Source organism: Fopius arisanus, unplaced genomic scaffold, assembly GCF_000806365.1.
Source record: "Fopius arisanus strain USDA-PBARC FA_bdor unplaced genomic scaffold, ASM80636v1 scaffold00093, whole genome shotgun sequence".
Classification (NCBI taxonomy): domain Eukaryota; kingdom Metazoa; phylum Arthropoda; class Insecta; order Hymenoptera; family Braconidae; genus Fopius; species Fopius arisanus.
In genome coordinates this window covers 360,417-381,992 of record NW_011887832.1, presented here as the reverse complement: position 1 = coordinate 381,992, position 21,576 = coordinate 360,417, and the positions used below count along the sequence as shown (strand labels likewise).

General features: G+C 40.3%; 1 protein-coding gene across 5 annotated transcripts in view; it reads right to left on the bottom strand.

Moving 5' to 3' along the window:
- LOC105270713 (acyl-CoA desaturase) overlaps positions 1-21,576 on the bottom strand; it is a 316,759-nt gene that overhangs the window by 49,796 nt on the left and 245,387 nt on the right. The window lies entirely within an intron of this gene.

Below are 21,576 nucleotides of genomic sequence, written 5' to 3'. Positions count from 1 at the left end.
TCCCACCAACACAAGGTACTAGAGGATCATCGATTGATCTTGATGAATTTACTGAAGCAGAAATTTATCAAGAGATTTCGAACGAGCCGGCGACATCAGATGGTATCCCTCTCCATATTCGTCAAGCTGCTGATAAGGTGAGAGCGAAATTGCTGCCAAAGAAATCAGCCAAAACCTACGTCAGTACTTTCAAAGTTTTTGAATTGTGGATGGCTGATAATGACCTTACTGCCAAAGATATAACTCAGGATGTTATGTTGGCTTACTTTGAGGAACTGAAAGTGAAGAAAAAATACAAACCGACTACCATGTGGGCCACCTATTGGAAGTTGAGGAGCATCATCAACACCAGATACAACATTAATATACATCAGTTCGCACAATTGATTCAGTTCTTGAAGAATGACAAAAAAGGTTTCAGAAGTGTCCAAGCCCTGGCCCTCTCAGAAGAACAAGTGACTCAATTCATAGAGACTGCTCCTGATGATTCATTTTTGGACGTGAAGGTACAAATTCATTGGATATTTTGAAGTCTAGACCGAACCAGTAAACATTCCGTTGTTTCAGGTGATTTTGATTGTGGCAATTTTTGGGGCGTGCCGAAAATGCGAATTGAAGAACCTGGAGGTTACTGATGTGACTGACAAAGGGAACTATTTGCAGGTGAATCTGGACGAAACGAAAACTGACAAACCTCGATCCTTCGTAATTATCGAGCCATTTTATGCTGAAGTGAAAAAATACATGGATCTTCGCCCCGAGAGGTGCAAAGTCCCTGACTTTTTCTTAAACTATCAGCATAAAAAATGTACCCAACAGCCAATCGGTATTAACAAATTTGGCCTCGTGACAAAGAAGATTGCCAATTTTTTAAATTTGCCCAACCCTCACCGCTACACCTCCCATTGTCTTCGCCACAGTTCTGCAACGATCTTTGCAAATACTGGAGCAAGTGATGTATAACTGAAACAGCTGGGTGGCTGGCAATCCACTGAAATCGCTCACAGTTACGTTCAGAACTCTACCTTCAGCAAAAAAAAGATTGCGGAACGTATCTCAAAGAGTCTCATCACTGCATCTGGCAGATCTACTTCGAGGACTCATGACAACTCTGCGAGTACTTGTGGATTCAAATCAGCTGTGCTCAATGCTCAAAAAGCATCTGAAACCAATGCACATCACTCTCCAATCACTTCGCCTTCGAAAACAAAAGCAAATACGGTTTCAGGCAACATTTCAAGATCTGCAACTCATGTTGGTCAAGATAAAGAGAACATAAATATCTCAGACCTTTTGGGCAAGCTGGATGATTCAAAATCCATTAACTTCAATTTTTTCAACTGCCCTAACCTGACGATTAACGTGAATAAGAATGAAAACACTCAGTGAAGTTCATAATCATATTTATCCTTTTTGAACATTCCCAAAAACGAAAAGAAACTAAAGATACTATTACTTTATGATAACGTTTTGTTTAAAATGTTTATTAAAAAATAAGAGTTAATGTATCAATATTTTATGAGATAAATAAAGAATGCCAATGATTAGTACACGTTTTTAGTTGAGATTAATAAGAATTACTCAAAATGGAACGAGAAATATAACGAAATGAAGTATACACGCACTTGTGATATAAACTAGTATATGCAACTTGTGTAGCTATCTTGATAATACACTCGCGCAGAGGGCAGCAATCATCAAGTTGCTCCACTTGTTGCATAATATACTATTCGTTTTTCGGGTGTAGAAGAAGAAAAGGATTATGATTTTACATCATCGGAAGACATCGACGACATCAAAGTCAAAGATTTATTGGTGTAAGTATTAGAGTGGGTTGGATGAATGCATGGAGAATGAGTGAGTATGTAATAAATGTATGGATGGATAAATGAATAGATAGATGGATTAGTTGTAAGTAAGTGAGTGAGATATTGTAGAAGATTAGTAAGTATAAGGTGCATAGTGAATGAAAGAGTGTGTAGATGTATGGATGGATGGTAATGGATTTAATTTATTTATGGGTGGTTTTCCAGTAAGTGAGTGGGTGAATGGTTTAATTTATTTATGCGTCGTTTTATATATTTGTATTTCTGACTGGGTGAGTGTACAATAAATCTATGGATGGAAAATGAATGACTGAATGGAATAGATATATTTGGAATTTATCTATGCATGATTTTGTGAGTCTATAGACATATAGATGGATGATGATTGAGTAAGTATGTCAGATGATGGGTTATGATAGGTTAGTTCGAATATGAAGTTTAGCGAATGAGAGAGTATCTGGATTGATGAATGTGGATTGAGTCAGGGTATGTAGAATGGTGGGTTAGCGAATATGTGAAACATTGAATGAGTGAGTATGTGGATTGATGGATATATAGCGAATAAGCAAGTATATAGTGACGTGGCTGTATGTGGGTGTATGGATGGATAGATAGATAGATAGAGTGAATAGATAAGTGAGTTAGGGTTTACAATACCGGTTTATATAATAAATATCTTTAGGATTTATTTAGGCATCATTTTGTGAGTATATGGACAAATGGATGGATTATGAGTGAGTAAGTAGAATGGTGGGTGAGTGGATTAGATTGGTTGTAAGTGAGTAAGTAAGTGTATAGGCTGATAGTGTAGATCAGTGGGTTAAGGAGTAAATCGATGAACAGATGCATGATGAATGAGGGAGTATGGAGATCGATTAATGTATATAGGAGTGAAAAGGATAGATGCGACGGTTTGATATATATGGGATTTATGAATGATTGGTTTAGTATGTTTGTATTTGTATTTTGATGTTATTATAAGTAAGGAAGTAAATGTATAGGGAGGTGTGTAAATGAGTGAGTTAGTGAGCATAGGAAAATATTTCCATATATTTTATTATTTTTATTTTAGATGAATGGGTTAATAACTATATGGATGAATGGATGCATGGTAAATGAGCGACTGTGTAAATAGATTAATGTATCTGGCAGCGAATAGGATGGAAGTGACTGCATGGATGGTTTTATGTAGACGGGAGTGAATAGGATGGAAGTGATTATGTGGATGGTTTAATGTATATGAAATTTATTTGTGGATGTGTCAATTGTGGGGTATATGTTGATAGATGAGTGAAAGTTTAGATCCACGAATACATGGATTTTGAGTAGGTGGGTGAGATTTATTAACATAAATCATTTGTTGAACCATGTTGTCAATTTTTTGTACCATTTTTACAATGAGTTGGTGGGATATGTACAAAGTACTGTTGGATTAATAACCCGAAATACTGGAAATGTATTATCCTCCATCCTTAACAATAAGGATGGTAAAACTATAAAGATTGTTGCACGGGGGAAAAAAGCAGAAAATTTGAATTCGCAAATTAAAAAAAATAAGGTAAATTGATTAAAGAATAACTTGTGAGTGACTGAGTAAGTAAGTAAATAAGTAAGTAAGTAAGTAAGTAAGTAAATAAGTAAGTAAGTAAGTACGTAAATAAGTAAGTAAGTAAGTAAGTGAATAAGTAAGTAAGTAAGTAAGTAAATAAGTGTGTGATATGAATAAAAATGCCGAATTATTTATAGATTATACATATCAATGGCGCTACAGCGAAAGAATCAAATCCACAGTATAATAATACCAGTCGACGTGATATCCAACTGAATATTTACTCAAATAGTGAGGTCACCATATTGGGGGATGTTAATCCACCAATACATCCGATTCCAACTATTTCATTGTCTGATCCTGGTAGAATAATTCATACTGAGTGTCGTGAGTTCAATTTCTCTTAGTCACTCAATATAATTAATTCATGCCTTAATTACTATTCTTTTTCTATTTTATTACAATTTTTGGATTTTAGGTGTTATTGGCTATCTTAAAACCAATTTTGCTATTATGGTCAATCATAAAAATCCAGAAAATAATTTCTGTTTTGGTGTCATTGCTGACGATAAAAGTAAATTGCCTATTAAAATTAAACAAACTCCCAGAACATTTTCTAGCCCTTAGAATATTGGGGAACATATTCAAATATTAGGAAAATTTCAATTAGAAAGTAATTATGCTTTGGTTTTTATAGTGACAAAAACAAGCAATATTTTATGTCAATTCAGCTGATTTCAACCAATAAACGGTTTCGCATGTGTGTGTGTGTTTTTATGTGTATAGAAACGTCGAAAATAGCTGAGATGGTGTGAAATATGTTGAATCAGTGTTACATGATACTTATTTTATATAATTTTTCTTATGGACCAGTATATGTTTATTGTCCAATCTTTCACTGATATCGTAAAAATTGATGATCAGACGATCCCCGAAAAAAACTAAGCGTAGCTAATCAGCAAATTACTATTCCATCAACATCGAGCATCAATAAATCTAATAACAGGTTAGTAGTTTCGGCTGGATGAGCGCCAATCTGGTGCGTCGACAGGTGGCGGATAGAGGGACGGCCGGCGGAGAGGTGGGGTAGGTTGAGGGTTGGAAACATAGAGATATGTGACTAGCTCACGCCGGTCCTGCCGAATCGACGATTAGCCTGGGCTATAAGGGAACCGAAGGGCTTAAAAACTTGGAGGGAACTGAAGGCCGCGGCGCAGACCAACTCCCCAAGCTAAGGTGGAAGTGATTCGTGCCGATGGCTGAATGGCACTGGGGTTACAGTGTTGCAAAGAGACCGTTGTGGCACCCGGCCGCACCCCACCGTATTTAGGCCTTACCCCAACATGGGGCCGACCTTTAGTTTCGAGGATACTCGTGGGAACCATATGGACGCAATTAATATAATCATTTCTGATGCCAAGGACGGTGCCTTCACAGCGGGAACGTCTGAGACCTTACAGGTAGTTCTGGCGGTTACAGTCTCTGATGCTCCGACTGAGGCACAGAAGACTACGGAAATGGAAGTGGGAACGCTGAAGGTGACTCCTCTTACTGAGGAAGAATGGGCCAAAATGGCAACAGAGGACATGCGGGAACAGGGCTCTCCAACCAAATCGTGGATAGCCAAAGGTGGAGAGGAACGGGGGAATGGGTCCAAAAGACCCAGATCTGATGGAGCCACTCCACCGGAAGACGCTGCCACCCGAAAAAAAGCAAAGGGTGAGGGCTGGACTTAGAGCCACCTCGTTCGGGATGGCGGCAAGGTAGCAATCATACCGAGCGGCTACCCTGAGCCGTCCCTGACTCGTCCAGGACAAGCTGGAGGAACTCATCTTCAGGGGAGATGTCGAACGGCATCCCCCATGTTTTGAGGGCCACCGCTAGGACCAGGGCGTGCTTTAGGTGACTTTAGGTGACAGTAATGGAGAAGGATGCGCTCTGAAAACTGGTCCGCGTAACGGCCTTCATCCCTTTGGGGAGGGCGGGGGATCCGAAAACATTGTCTTCTGCTCTGCTTACTTTCCGTTTGACTCGGCGTTGCCGCCGCCCACGGGGGGACTGAGGGAGCTGGTTCGCTACTGCAGGAGTAATGGGCTGCCACTCATCGGAATACCTGGCAGACGTGGACCTGGAGGTCCTAAACAGGGGTTCCAGTCCCACGTTCGTCACTTCTTGCTGCCAATGTATCAACGATATTACGCTGACAGGAGGCTAGCGGTAACGGTGCGTTGACGGGAGGGTGGACCGGGAGGACATACTATCCGATTACAAACGCATCAAATTTAGCATTGAAGGCAGAGCCGGGAAGATGCAGGGTCTCGCGCGGAACCCCAAGACTACTGACTGGACCACTTTTAAAGAGGAGCTGGAGGTAAGGTTGGGGGAACTTCCCGGACTCCAATATACAGAGGGGGGACTTGTGCACGATGACGGTTCTGGAGCAACCAGAGAGGGGCGACCCATACTGGCGCCTAACTTCGGAGATCATTACGATGGGGGGCCTGAGGTGGGCTGTGGACTCCTTCGACGTGCATAAGAGCCCGGGCCTCGACGGGATATATCCGGCGCTCCTGCACAGGGAAGGTCCGCAGCACCTGCACAAGCTGCTGCCAGTACTAAGCGCAAGCCTTGCTCTTGGGCATGTGCCTAATAGATGGCGTGAGGTCAGAGGTGTCTTTATCTCCAAACCGGGTAAGTGCAGGTATGACAACGCAAACTTCTTCAGGCCTATCAGTCTGAGGTCTTTCCTCCTAAAAACATTGCAGAGGCTCGTTGACAGGCACATCAGAATGGGAGCTCTGAGGACTAATCCAATGAACCTCTCTCAACACGCCTACCAGGTCGGCAGGTCAACGGAGACTGCCCTGCACCGTCTAGTGGGCAAGATCGAAGGTGCCAAGGCAAGAAAATAGGACACGCTCAGTGTCTTCATTGACACCGAGGAAGCCTTCGACAACACTTCCTTTAGCACTATGGAGAAAGCAGCAGTATCGTTCGGCATCGACCAGCCCATTATTAGATGGATAGCTGCTATGCTCCGAACAAGAGCGGTCTCCTCTTCCCGGGGCGACAGCATGGCCCCGGCGCTCGCGGGGAGGGGCTGCCCGCAGGGGGGGGGGTCATCACTCCTCTCTTGTGGCTCCTCGTTCTGAACGGGGTCCTGGCTGGACTGGAAGAGCTAGGGGTGGAGGCGATAGGCTATGCCGACGACGTAGCGCTACTTGTGTCCAGTAAGGACAACGGTACGCTACCTTTCAAAATTCAAAAAGCAATAAATCACGTCCAGCGATGGTGCACATCTAATGGCCTCAAGGTTAACCCAGGAAAGACCGAGATGGTGCTCTTCACTGACAAGAGGAAAAAGGTGGTTAAACCCGCCTCCATCTACAACACAGTATTGGGCTTCTCAGAGGACGTAAAGTACCTAGGTCTATGGATCGACAGAACACTCAGCTTGAAAAAAACACCACAATATGCAAACCAGCAAAGTCATAGGGACATACAGGGAAACGGTGGATAGACTGGGGAGGCTTGCTCTGCTGGGAAATACGGGGGCGTTCAGAACGACTCCAACCTCGGCATTGGAAGCGCTCCTTTTCATGCAGCCGCCACACCTCATCATAAGAGATGAGGCTTGATGAACTCCGTTTGGATATCTTTGAGACCACTTGCCTTAAAGACTTTTACGTCGACAGGAACGGCTTTAAAAGGGTCTACGAAATCGCACGTGGGGTACACATGCTGACACCTCTCAACTAGACGGCTGCCCCAGACAGAGCGCAAAATGGCCGCAAGGCTATTTCGACGACCATCCACAGTGAATAAGTCAATTAATCATTATACTCCTTAAAATAGAATATAAAATAGAATATTATATTATCAATTTATCTTATTTGAAAAAACATTAAACTTATTCAGATATATTTATATTTCCCTATAGAAAGAGAAGAAAATTGGAAGATAAGCCAACACCATCTGGGTCTGGTTATAATGTTCCAATGAAAAAACGAACATCGATTGATAAAAAAGAAATCGATGAAGAAACAGATGACGACGACGATGATTGACTTCATATTAGCTTCTTTTTCTGTGCCTGAAATTATAAAAATTTCCAGATTCATTTCGTTTCATTTCATTTCATTCATTTCATTTACAAATTCTTGGGGCTATGCGCGCCCAAGACGCGCATGTACACAGATATCCATTTAAAGCTTTTTTTTCCATTTTTTTAGGGGAGGTAATGTTTTCTTTATTCATTATATATATCATTTTATATATAAATGAATAGAAAATTTTAAGTGGCTGTACCTCACTGAAAAAAGCGTTGGTTGGAGCCTTTTTTCAAAAAATTTTCATAACCCCCCTCCGGTGCCTCTATTACATATTAATCTTTATAGTCGCAATCAAATCTTAAAACCACAACATAAATACCATCCCTTCTTTGTTTTCCAGATAACACTACTACTGTCAATTTCATTTTTGCATCTGATATTTGTGCATTTTCAATACGCTGTCATCTGATATTTGTTCAATCTTCAGATTAATTGATTAATCGTTATTGATTTCATTTTTCACGTATTAATCAGAAGTTAATTCCGGTAAGAATTTGCAATCTTATATATTCATTATTTCATCCTAATTCACAAAGAAATTTGAATATATGTATTGTGACGTATTTTCGCTCTCCGCGGAAAAAGAGAGAAATATACGCAGCCCTCGACGACCAACCTCGAACGACAAAATGTTCGGCGCCAGGACGTTTTTATCAAAAACGGCCAAAAATCGAAATTACCAATTAACAATAAGGACAGTTGCCAACTAGCCAGTATAACAACCGCGACGGCGGCTGGGTTCCGAATACTGCCCTAAGATTCTGAAATGGCTGGGTTATTTTAACTCCAAATTAATTCAATGTTTGCGGGGTAACAAATTCTTGATTTAATAATATCATAAGTTATCGGAACAAAATAAATTATCTCAAAAACCCCGTCTTACTCTCAACTATGGGATCACGCTGTCCTCGGTCACAAAGAAAATAAATTAATTCCCTAACCATGAGTCAATAAGTAAAATTACTAGTCGAAAATAACAAGTCAGAATAAGTTAAAAATGCTAAGGTTAAGATTCTAAGAAGTCGATAAAACAGCTAGTAATTGTTAAGTCAGAATTTTCATACAGTGACGGAATCTACAATTACTACGAGGAACGAGCGTGTCCACTCATACAATAAAACGAAAAGAGTTAAGTAATTGAGAGGGGAATTGCCTCGAGAGAACGAAAACAAACGCCGAAAGTAACCGAAATGGTTACCGGCAAAACACAAATCTCGAACGTCGACAGACGTTGCAATTCCACTTCCAATGCTGCAAAGATAAATTTTATTGAATAAAATTCAATCCAAAGTATTTGTGGCTTCACAGGCCACGATAATATCAATTAAAACCTCGAGGATAACAACACTGACCTCGAGATTATAATACTTCGCCAGACAAAAAAAAATCGATAATAGAGGGAAAAATAAATTCCAAAATATAATTCAGGAGAGAGGTGAGAGTCGTTACAACGAAATTTAGTTTAAAACCTCGGAAATGTAAAGTAGAGAAAAACTCGGAAATAATCACGAGTCTACAAAATAAGTTAACCAAATCTGTTAAATCTCGACCGAGTAAGACTACACAAGCTAGAGAGTTGGACATTCGAAAATGGCGTCAAAGCCATGGACAATGAGTCCGATAATAAGTAAGAACAGAGTGATTTTAAAATGATACTACTTACAATAAACACTTTTTAGTAAATCCACCGCTCACCGAATGTAAAACACAAGTCCCAGGAACGGCGATGAATCTCCTCAAGCTTGTCTAATTCCTCCGTGGTCTCTTCCCTCAAATAAAAATTCCAGAACAAACAAATTTGTACAGCTACCAAAATTTTGCTGTCACGGGTCCGGCGTCCAAACGAGAAGTGTCATTAAATCGCGGAACGACAATGCTCAACAGGTGACAAGACCTGCCAAAGCCATGATTGGCTCGTCACCGACACACGACTTCTCGGATTGGCTGTTAATCAACACAGCCAATTAACTTAATAATATAATTTTGATAGGAGTCCAACTGACACATAATTGCCATAAGTTATATTGGGGACTTCTAAACCATCAACAAACCCAAAATTATTTTTCTTAAACTCGGTCCAATTTTTCTAGCTTATAGAGCTCAAAAATTCCGTCGTTAAAATTCCGCCTAATTGCTGATTTGGAGCAAAACAAATTCTAGCTCCGGACGCTGGCGCCACCACTTAGTTTCTCCAGGAAATTCCCCAAATCTGGGGGAAACTCCAAACTTTTTCCCGAACCTCCTTGCGTTCTCCAACAAAAGAGAGTCATGTGACAGGATCCAGAATCCCACGATGAGTGCGAGGGGAGCGGTGAAACATGGCTCGATATAATGAAAAAATTAATGACAGCAAACCAGTATAAAATTAATTTTTATAAAAGACAGACTCTTGCTTCGCCAATGGTTACTTCTCGTCTGGACATTCCAAAAACCGACGAACGGTCGAAATAAAAAATACCACGTTACAGTATATACTGTCTCAATTTCAGAATACTTCTATTATGAGAACTAATAACAGGTCTCCCTATAATAAGAAGAAACAAGACTTGATTCATCACGACGACGTTTAAAATATAAACAAAATAAAAAAGGAAGAAAAACTGTGTTGCAACGAGTGAGGAAAAATCGGCAACGATTAAGGAGAATAAGTGTAACAAATCTAATTGAAAATTACTTAGAAAAATTCAATGTCTGTTGTCAACATTGCAATGCTAAGCATTTTACTGGAGAATTACTTTCTAGAGGGCAACTATCATTAAATGATTGTTGCAGTCATGGAGGTGTTCCAACATGTTCATTCACTCAATTTCCATCAGAGTTACAATCATTATTTCAAAGAACTCATATTGATTCAAATGAATTCTTGAATAATATTCGTACATATAACACCGCCTTATCTTTCGCATCGTTTAATGCGAATTTGATGAATTTCCATGGACGACGCAATGGACCATGTTGTTTCAAAGTAAAAGGACATATCTACTCTCAGATTAATGCAGCATTATACCCAGAACCTGAGGAAAATGCCAGTTATGGACAATTATTCATCCTGGATCCATTAGAAGCCAATCAAATTAGACTTGGCACATTTTGTGAATTGAAGCCGGCACTTGTGAAAATTTTAGACAAATTTATTCGTCGGAAAAATCAATATGTTAAATCTTACCGGTATAACAAGTTATCATGATTTTTTAGTCCAACATAAATACGCTGAATCTTACAGGATGATGCGAAACGAAATACAACGTCTACAACGAAAATCAACATCTATGCCAGAAGTAGTAATGTCATTTATACCCAAATCTGGATTAGATGCCCGTCGTTACAATCCTCAACGATCAAATGAAGTAGCGGAAATTTTTACAACAACTGCTGACGGAAATCAATCTCGACGAAAGAATTGGAATACGTTAGTTGGATGGATAAGAAAGTTGAACCGTGGATTTATCCTCTCCTTTATCCTGACGGAGCTGATGGTTGGCATGAAAACCTACAACGTGCAGACTCCACAAGACAAATCACTCGATCAGCATATTTACAAATCTTGATCGTTATTCGAGATGAATTTAATCCATTTCTTCAAAGTGACGGATTATTTCAACAATGGATTGTAGACAATTATGTGAAAATAGAAAAAGTCAGAATCACATATTTTCGTACTCATCAAAAAGAATTAAGATCAGAAAGTTATCAAGGTGAAATTGCTTACATGGCAGAAAAATGATTATTTTACCATCAACTTTTGTCGTCTCTCCTCGCAATATGGCTCAAAATAATCAAGATGCTATGGCGATAGTCAGAAAATTCGGAAAACCGGATTTATTCATTACAATGACATGCAATCCAAATTGGAAAGAAATTCACGAAAATTTATTGCTTGGTCAACAGCCAGAAGATAGACCAGATATTCTAGCTCATGTTTTTAATTTGAAAAAAGACGCTTTATTGAATACCATAATAAAAGATAAAATATTTGGAAAAACAGAAGCTTGGGTATATGTGATACAATTTCAAAAAAGAGGATTACCACATATACATCTCCTGGTAACATGATTGTTCGGGTAGAGAGCTATTTTTTACACGAACAGTAGGAAGACGAATTGTCTATGCAAATAATTGATTAACACAAACACTGATATGAAAATGAAACTATATTATTCTCAACACAGAGATGTACAAAATTGATGGATGAGAACTCGCAAGTAGGAAAAGGTTGATGTGTTCACAATGAACTCGTTTTCGCAACTGTCTGTTTGGAAAGTAAGGAAATGTGAAATGGAAATTCTGCAAGGGCGGGGGATGAATGAAAGGAGACGTGATTGGTTACTTGCGAACTGGGAAGGCAATTTGATTGGAGGAATTTTCACGGAGGAAAATAAAAATAGGAGGAACTTAGAATATGGAGGATGAGGCCCAAAGGGCCCGAGGGTCAGGAAAGGGGATACTAGGTAAGGGGAATTACTCAGTTTTTGTGAGGGATCGTAAATGGCAGACTGAGGAAACTTGGTGTGAGGATTGGCCCAGCCATAAAGGCATAAAAAACAGGAAAATGAAAAGTGGTAAAATGGTAAAATCCATACATTTGATCACCAAATGTGAACCATAAACGCAAAACTTTAATTTACCCTGTCTTCACCTTTATGGTTGGACTGATGAAGGTGTTGGGGAAAATGTAAGAATTTTGGAAAACAAGAAGACAGAGAATTTTTAATGGGGGAACGACCCAAAGGGAAATTCCCGAAGGCTCTAAGATTCGCCTGTTTGCACGCTCCACACATTCCGCGTCGGAACAATGATGTCGAAATTATAAGATAACATCACCTGAGATAATGGATAATATGATTTGCGCTGAAATTCCAGATCCAAATCAAGAATCGATTTTACATGAAATTGTGATGCATAATATGATACATGGGCCTTGTGGACACTGGTGCTTAAAAGACAAAAAATGTTCAAAACATTTACCAAAACATTTTCAATCTGAAACAATTATATCTGCAGATGGTTATCCGTCGTATAAACGAGAAAATACAGAGAAATACTATAACCGTCCACATGGTTATGTTGTAGATAATCGTTTCGTTGTACCCTACTCTCCTATACTTCTACAGAAATTTAATTGTCATTGCACTGTAGAATCTTTTCAAATATATTTATAAAGGTCACGATGCTGCTACAATTACTATTCAAGGACAACCTGCCAATATTGAAGAGATAATATATGATGAAATCAATGAACATATCGAAGCTCGATATGTCGGCCCAGTTGAAGCTTGTTGGAGAATTTTAAGTAAAAAACTACAAGATAAAAATCATCCTGTTATTCGCATGCCCGTACATCTACCAAATCAACAGAATCTTAAAATTCATTCAGGGGATGTAGAATTTACTCTGTATCTTATTTTAGAACAAAAAAATATGCTGCTCGATTATTTTGATTTAAATTCACGTGATGAAAACGCGTGTAATTACCTCTACTATGAAATACCGTATTATCATGTCTTTCATTAAGAAAAAGTTAATAACACTGTAACGAGCATCGGGGATGCCCGTTAGGATCCCCAAAAATGAGAGAGAGTGAGGCAAATAAAATTTCGGGTCAGGTTTAGGAAAATTAGGATTTCCCCCCTTTCGGGGTGGTTTAGAGTAGGTTAAGGGTGTGAGGGATGTTAGAGGATAAGCAAGCCCTTCGGGTCGGGTAGGTCCGGATAAAAAGCCGGCGCTCTAGGAAAAAAGGTTCTGGGGATTAATTGGTACGGGTGGAAGACCGTACGGGGTAAAAATATTAACAATCCCGACGGATTGCCAGAGACTGAATACGGGTGGAAGGCCGTACGGGGTAGATTCAGTCACTACCCCTACGAATTGCCAAGACTGAATACGGGTGGAAGGCCGCTCGGGATAAAATCAGTCGTTATCCCGGCGGATTGCCAAATTAGTTAAGGGTTAGGAAAATAAGATTAGGTTAAAGAATTAGGAATAAGGGTCTTTTAATCCCGAGAACCCAAGGGAACCTGTCATGAGGAAAGGAAGGTGATAGATTAATTTTAGGGATGGGGAATTAATTCAAATTTGAATTAATTCCCCCGCGAAAGGCTTGACCTAGAATAAGGTAGAGGGATCCACCAATCGACACCCGATCGATTGGTAGGCGTGATTAGGGGGTCAGCGCAACGCGACACTGACCTCCGAAAATCAGTTACGCATTAACCGCGGTAACATCCACACGTGAGTGAACAGGAGTGAGTAGTGGGACTTGACGAGTGCATCACCCAGGATATCCGGACAATTTGCTGCAGCCAGGATGGTCCTGAAGAGAAAGAGGAGGGCAGCGAGAAAATCTACCGTGAGTTTTTACGGTTACATTTACAGATTTTCCCCTTTTGGCGGCTCCCCGATAATTATTGGCGGTTGTGATATTTTTCCGAGCCATGGAAATAGCCTCGGTTGTGTCCCCCAAAGTCTGGGTGGTTTTGGAGAGGTTTGGGGAGGATTTTTCGGAATAATTTCGGCTTGCATTATCCCCCAGTGCGGTGGTGAGGTCAGTGTAAATTGTGGGGTTTTGGGGGTATTTTTATGGGAGTTATGAGTGAAAATGGTCCATGGCCAACGAACAAGGCCAGCGGTTCTCCCTCGTGGTGCCATCGAGGCAGCCATCGAGCGGCTACGTGCAACAGGTGGGGAATCGCGTGTTAAATTTCCTCGCGGTTATTAATTGCGTTAACGGAACTAATTATGTACCCTTACGCCTAAAATTTCGTGGGATTGTGGAGGAGAATGTCCCGAACCAGATGGTTCAGGGTTTTCCGGAATCCGCTGAGCTGAGTCTCTCTCGCTCTCTCTCGCTCGCGCTCACTCGTTTAGGGGTCTGATTCCGGGAAATTATCGATTTCCCGGGCGAAAATAATATTTCTGTTATTCCTCGGATTATCGCGGATCGATAATCCTTGCGGCCGCATTCCGGTGGGATTATTTTATGGGAATGTGAAATAGTCAGCAAAATATTTCAGATTTTGTTAAATATCTTATTTTTCGCGGTGATTTAGGGAGACAAATGAAATTGTATTTAGGGTTTGGTTAGAAAATTCATATTCCGCGACGATTTAAGAGGGGAATTAAAATTATAATTGGGGATTTTGTTGAAACTCTGGTATTGAGAGATAATTGAAAATTGCTAATAAAATTTGGAAGCAGATTGTTCTAATCCAATCGTTATCATTTATTACTATTGTACCGAATTTTGACATGAATAGCGGAACACGTAAGGATAATGTTTTGTTGTATTAATTTATTAATCGCCTCCCGTTCCTTTTTTGGGTATTTTTTTCGATTTTCCCGATAACCTTGTTCCCATCTACAATCCACCCCTCTCTCCACAACAGGCATCCTGAGCGACCCGAGAACCGTCACCTTTCCCCGAGCGGCTAGCTATCCTTTCCGTTCCCTTTTGGATTCCCTTTTTCGGATTTTAGAGAGTAAGTTTGAGTGAAGATTTTAGGATTTCGAGGTACGATTTTCGATCAAACGAATATCGAGATTAGTTAAGTTTAGGATTACAGAATTTTCCGGTTTGGTAATTCCGGTTAAAGATTACCTGGCGCCCATTTGGTTAAATTTTAGCAGGTTTATTAGGCTTAGGGGAAGTAGGGCGAAGGTAATGGGCATTTTCCATTCACCGGGGAAATTTCACGTTACACACATATACATCAAAATGGAGAAAACGAAAAAGTCCTTCACAACAAGAATTATTTTCAACTATTGCTATCAACAGTGAAAGGAGCAACAAGTTATGAGAAATTGCGAACAGTAAATGGAAACCTTGCTTCAACATTTACTGAAGCATGTCTTAAACGAGGTTTAATAGCAGATGATTCGGAATGGTATAGAGCGATACATGAAGCGGAGATTTGGATGGTGCCAGTGCAAATGCGGAGATTATATACTCGTATTTTAGTACATTGTCTTCCATTGTATCCAGAAAAATTATGGGATGAATTTACAATAACAATGTCAGAAGATTTCGCCAAACAAGGAATGAACCCTATTCAATATGAAACTGAAGCCTTACGACAAATATATCATTTTTTAGAAGATGAAGGAAAAACTCAAGCCGATTTTCCGTCAATGCCATCAATTCCAAAAAATGATAATTATATTCAAAATGATAAAGAAGATTACGATAGGCTTTTGAAAATAGGAATGGCGCTATATAAAACATGAAATGAACAACAGAAGATAATAATTGATACAATCATTCAAAATATGGATGAATTACCATAAAAAAAAAACATTTTATATTGATGTACCTGGAGGTTCCGGCAAGACATTTGTCTATAGAACATTATGGCATTTACTCATTGGTCGAAAAAGAAAAGTCAGCACTATGGCTTTCACTGGAATAGCGGCTACATCGTTGCCACATGGTAAAACAGTACATAAGTTACTAGGGTTACCGGTTCCATTGTATATCGACTCAACTTCAACAATCAAAAATGGAACAAAAGAAGCAACTATTTTAAAAGAAACCAATGTTTTTATTTGGGATGAAGCGCCTATGGCACCACGATATACACGAGAAATAATGAATAAACTTTTACAAGATATTATGGATAACACATTACCATTTGGAGGAAAAATAGATATATTGGGTGGAGACTTCAGGCAACTACTTCCAGTAAATATCCGTGGTACTTGCAGTGAAACAATAAACTTATCCGTCAAATTCAGTTCATTATGGCCTATATTTAAAATATTCAAATTAACTCCAAATATGCGTACACTTCATGCAGAGAAAGAATTTTCGGAATTTTTATTACAAGTCGGTACGGGCAATTTAAATGATCAGCACGATAATATAGAACTACCAAGATTCTGTACATATAATGAAGATATCAATGTTGCAAAAGACAGCGATAAAGATATACTTGAGATGAAAAAATACAAAGAAGCCTCCAAATATGCAATATTAGTTGCAAGAAATATAGATATCAATGAAATTAATCAACAGATTTTTGACTTACTAGATGTAAGTAGTGAACATATTTATACAAGTATTGACAGCACAGCAAATTGTAATGAAAATGATGAAATCCACCAAGATTTAGTCCCAGAATACTTAAACTCCAATCTCCAAGCTCTATCTCTAAGCTCGCAGCCACCTTACGCGCTACGGCTACGACAATTTTCAATTGTCATGTTAATAAGAAATCTTCATCAATGAAGGATCAGCAAATGGTAGTGGATTAATATTACTGGAAGCCGGAACTAATTTATTGAGATGTGAAATTTTAACTGGAGATAAAGCAGGACATATTATATTTCTGAACCGAATTTCCTTGATGTGTGAAAATATATATCCCTTTTCATTTTTACGAAGACAATTTCCTATTAAATTAGCATTTGCAATGACAATCAATAAATCTCAAGGACAAACATTCGACAAAATTGGTATTGAACTTCGAAAAGATGTATTTAATAATGGACAATTGTATGTAGCTCTATCACGAGTGCGATCATGGAAGACATTAAGAATTTATTTGGGAAATCAACGACTCAATACTGTCGCAAAAAATTATGTGTATATGTGTATACACATAAATTTTTTCTTATAGGAACATTAAGGCTTATCGGAACGGGACCCCGTGAAAAGACTGATGTCGTCCAGGGGAGGCGTAAATATGCTTAGAGAGATGTAATTATTTAATTCAATAGAGAATAAGCATCACAGAGACACTCCCAGTGTTCATTTTATTATAAGGAGATAAGATTAGAAGGTAAATATTTAATAATTCTAGATGAACTTAATTATTTTATTTTTTTATAAAAATTTTCAAAATAATAAACGATGAATTTGCATTTATGTCATTTGATATATTATTATATTATTCTCCATTCTATTAATATTCTGATTACATTCATAATTGTTTATATTTTTGAGAATTGATGATTTATAGAGGAGAATATAGGAGAATACAATGAAAAAAATAAACCAAACTATAGTAAAGAAGCAGCCAAAATACTCAATCCTTAGAAAGAAAAAAAGAGAGAGGATATTTGAACGTGAACGAATAAGAAATGTCTTTATGTCAACTCTGTTCCTATTCTCTTCGGTATTTTCCGTCTGGCTTTTTGAAGAGAATATGGGTTATAAGGCCCAAATAATTGAAATGATATGATAAATGTAATATAGTCGTTCTACTCATATATTTCAATTGCTTACAACAGAATCAACATAAAATATAAATATAATTATAATTATATAACAGCGGCGACAGTAGCCACGCGGGTGGTGTGTGACTCCGGCGGTCATCCAGGCTAAGCAATGCTCAGTTGGGTTAGTACTTGGATGGATGCCCGCTTAGTCACACCCCTCGGCGTGTAGACTGCCGCCGTTAGGCACGGTTGTAGAGAGCTGCTGTGTTCACCGAGTCAGTGTGACTGATGAACACAGCAGAATCCCCGCATTACCGGCCGGCTGCGCTACTGAGGTTTTACATGGTTTCCCTCAGTACAAGCCAAATGGGCGCAGTACGGAAAAGTCGGCCCATGACACCGCAAAAATAATGAGAGGATAGTAGGAGAGGCTAAAGGCTAAGACGAAGGGGTGCCTATGAAACCATGAAACTATGGTAATAAGAAAAGGAAAAAATGTAAAAAAAAAAATTATAATTATATACCAATACAATTCTAAATGATTTATCTGGAGTAAGAAAGAAAATTGTTATATTTATGAATTGAATTTAATTAAAGAAAATATCTTAAATTATGAGTAATTTCTTTAGATACTTAAGATTCTTTTAATATTCAGATATTATATGAAGATTTTATACGATAATACCCCATACATGTAAGCTTGGGCGCGAGTAGCGCGCCGTATACGCTAGTTATTAAAAATCAAGAGGTACGAAAATTTTTTAAGAGCTTTTCAGCTAATGTGCTGTCCCCTCGATCAAGAAGAGAGTACATGGCAGAACATTCACCAACAATTCCAGGGGATGTATGAAGACGGAGGAGACTACATCACAAGCCTCCGTAGACTATTCTCCAGTCTTCATCCCCCTCCCCCCCTCCAACGACAACTGAGTATTTTAAAGTCCCAATTAAATCCGGTTTATTTTAAAGAAATGGGTTGTGACGCGCATCGTTTTTCTTGAAGAGAGAGAGAGAGCCGCGCCCAACCCGCGAATCCCACGGAAAGTGGAGAAAAATTATCAACTAAATAATTATTACCATAAAATAAAATTTTTGTCCGCGATTATCCCGGTTGACCCGGAGGTTATGCCAAGGCGGTTTAGGGCCTTGGGGCTTTCCCTGCTAATTCCGCAATCAGCAGGAGTTTAGGGAAGTATAGGGGAATTTAGAGTAGGAAAATTGTAAGAATTATTCCCTGCTGCATCAGCAGGGGATCAGTGATTCCGTAAGAGGGGTTTAGGGTTAGATAAGGATTTTAGGATTAGCTAATTAGTGGGGAAATCATGTGGGCCCTTGATCGCGTCGCGAAGAGGGATAAATTAAATGTTATCATCCGACGTGGATTTAGGGGTTGTTCCGTTCGCGAAATCTTCCCGGGGTGAACAGACTGGCTGCGAGTGCCAGCACCCCTAAAGAAAGGATCCGTGAGGAATTTCATATTACGTGGTAGTGTTGGAAGGTCGGTGGGGGTGTTACGACCGACTCCTCCCCGAATTGCCGTATTAGATAAGTTAGTTAGGTTTAGTTACATCCACGGATCCCCGGGGAAAAACAACCGGGAAAGTCTAGCCGCGATAGTTGGTTAGTTTGGGTTAATTATTAAAATTTAGTTCCCCCATTAAAATATGAATGGGGAGAAATTACCGCGCCAGGACAATTAGCGCCGTCGCGTTCGATCCGCCGGAACAAACGATCCGACGGGACACGAGTTCCGCCGTATTTTTGGCAGTTATCGCCGAGGCGCGAGAGACACAGGACGTTCCCCAGGAAAGAAAAGTGAAGACAATGGGAAGATCCCACACGACGCACAAGCCGCGTGGAAAGGTGAGGAAAAATTACATAAATCTATCCCAGTAACACCGGTTACTGGAGAACGCGTAATATTTTCGGTCGCGGGTGTGAATTGATCCTGTTCGATCAACGGATCGAACGGTGTTTTCTCTCCGTTGAGGTTTTCGCGAGTGTTTTCTCGGCCATGGTTTATCCGAAAACCACGGCTGATCGCGTGTGGAGAATTCCTCATCCCACAGGGCCGTCCCTGTGGAGGTTTTAAGGCGATATCGCGCGAAAAAAGACGTGAAAATCCCGGGGGAAACCGCCGAAAATCCCCGTGGAATGCGAGAAATCTGTTCGTCTAACCTTGAGAGGTGTCCAGGCCGTCGCGGCTTCGAGTGTTTTCCCCCACTCCGCTCCACTCAACGTTGAGCGTGAATTCCAGCCCAACGGTGCTGACAAAATCCCGTTTCCTAAAAACGGAGATATCGCGATCCCCTTAAATGGTGGAACTCCCCAATTTTAGGAGGATGTTCGCGAATATTCCCCCTCGCTGGTGGAGTTTGTCCGATGCCGATCGGTGAAGGCGCTGAGGCGTCGAAAATTAAATACCGTCGGAAAATTTATATACGCATACAATGTACGTTGGGCGTAGTGCGATCTCTTTCGCACCGTAGCTTCCATCTCTCACGCTCTCCCATGTCGCCTCTTCTAGGCTCTCCGAGGATTTCCTCGGTGATATTAAAAATTCATATCCTACTACTTTACTCCTTTATTTTGCTGGGATTAATCCCGGACCTCTCCCGAGGGCCCGCGGAATTACGTGGAGTTAGCATTTGTCATGCATCCATGGGTGAAGATTATAATTAACTCTTTTGTGGGGCCCTGAACTTTTGGGAAAATCCCGAGCCTCTCCTGAGGACTCGTGGAATTATGGGGAGGTTTTCAATGGGAAAAATTTCTAATAAATTAATTATATAGGGTCCTGAATTTTCAAAGAAATCCCGAGCACCTTCCGGTGCCTCGCGGAAGTCACGGGGGTGACTTTTCCTTTTTTTTTGAGAATTATCACCGCCATGGCGGGTGAAATAAATACCGCTAGCCCCGGTCAACTAGGGAATCTCCGACACCGGTGTTCGAGTTCGTTAAATAAAATAGCTAATTTTGAGTAACGTTCAGTGGAGTTTGAGAAATTCATTTTGAACATGTCGCCCTTTTCTCCGAATCCACTCCTCTCTCCACAACCTAGCATACTGAGCAGCGCAGGCATCCGTTACCTCTCCCTCAACCCCCTCGCTGAATTAGATGTAAGTACGGGTTAGTGATACGTTTTGCTGTTTTAAATTAGGTTTACGTTTTCGAGTTGCTGATTTCTTGATCCGGAAAATTAGCTGGCGCCCGGCAACCTTTTTTTGGTCCCGATTTTAGTTAAGTTAGTATCGACGAGGAGGCCAGAGGGAGGAAGGGTGAAGGTGATGGGCATTTTCGGTCGGTTAGAAAATGTCACGTCACAGGGTTGTGATAGATGTACCACAATGGAACAGAACATCAAGGTCGCTAGGCTAGTTCAGAGAAGTGGATCGGATACGTCGCGGTATACACATCCCTCAGCTATCCATACCCTTTCACCTGCCCCTCGTCACGATAACCCCAGAAATCGTGACCCTCCCGATACCGATTCCCCTCAAAATCATGCCCTCGGTACCCTACCCCTTCGTGCAGATAACGTCCCCCCAGAGTAATATTCCAGGAATCCTTATCTCCCTCCTCCAGATGACACATATCACCCCCGACGCAATGCATTCCCCAGACCGAGCCATAGTACGGTCAAACCCCACTCACCCCTCGGACCGAATTCACCGCTACAGCAATGAACGTACGCCGAGATAACCGGACGAACTTGTCCCCGTCTCAATGCACCCTCCCCACGAACCATCTCACACCTTATGAGTTCTCCTACCAATCCATCACCTGTAAACGCAAAACCACCTCCATACCCGGAATACCTTAACTATTTCCACTGTCACCAACCCGGATATTACTCCAGAGAGTGCTCCCTCAATCCGTATGCCCAACCAGCCTTTTTCTCTCAGCCACTTTCCTGCCCACCGCAACAGATCCAAAC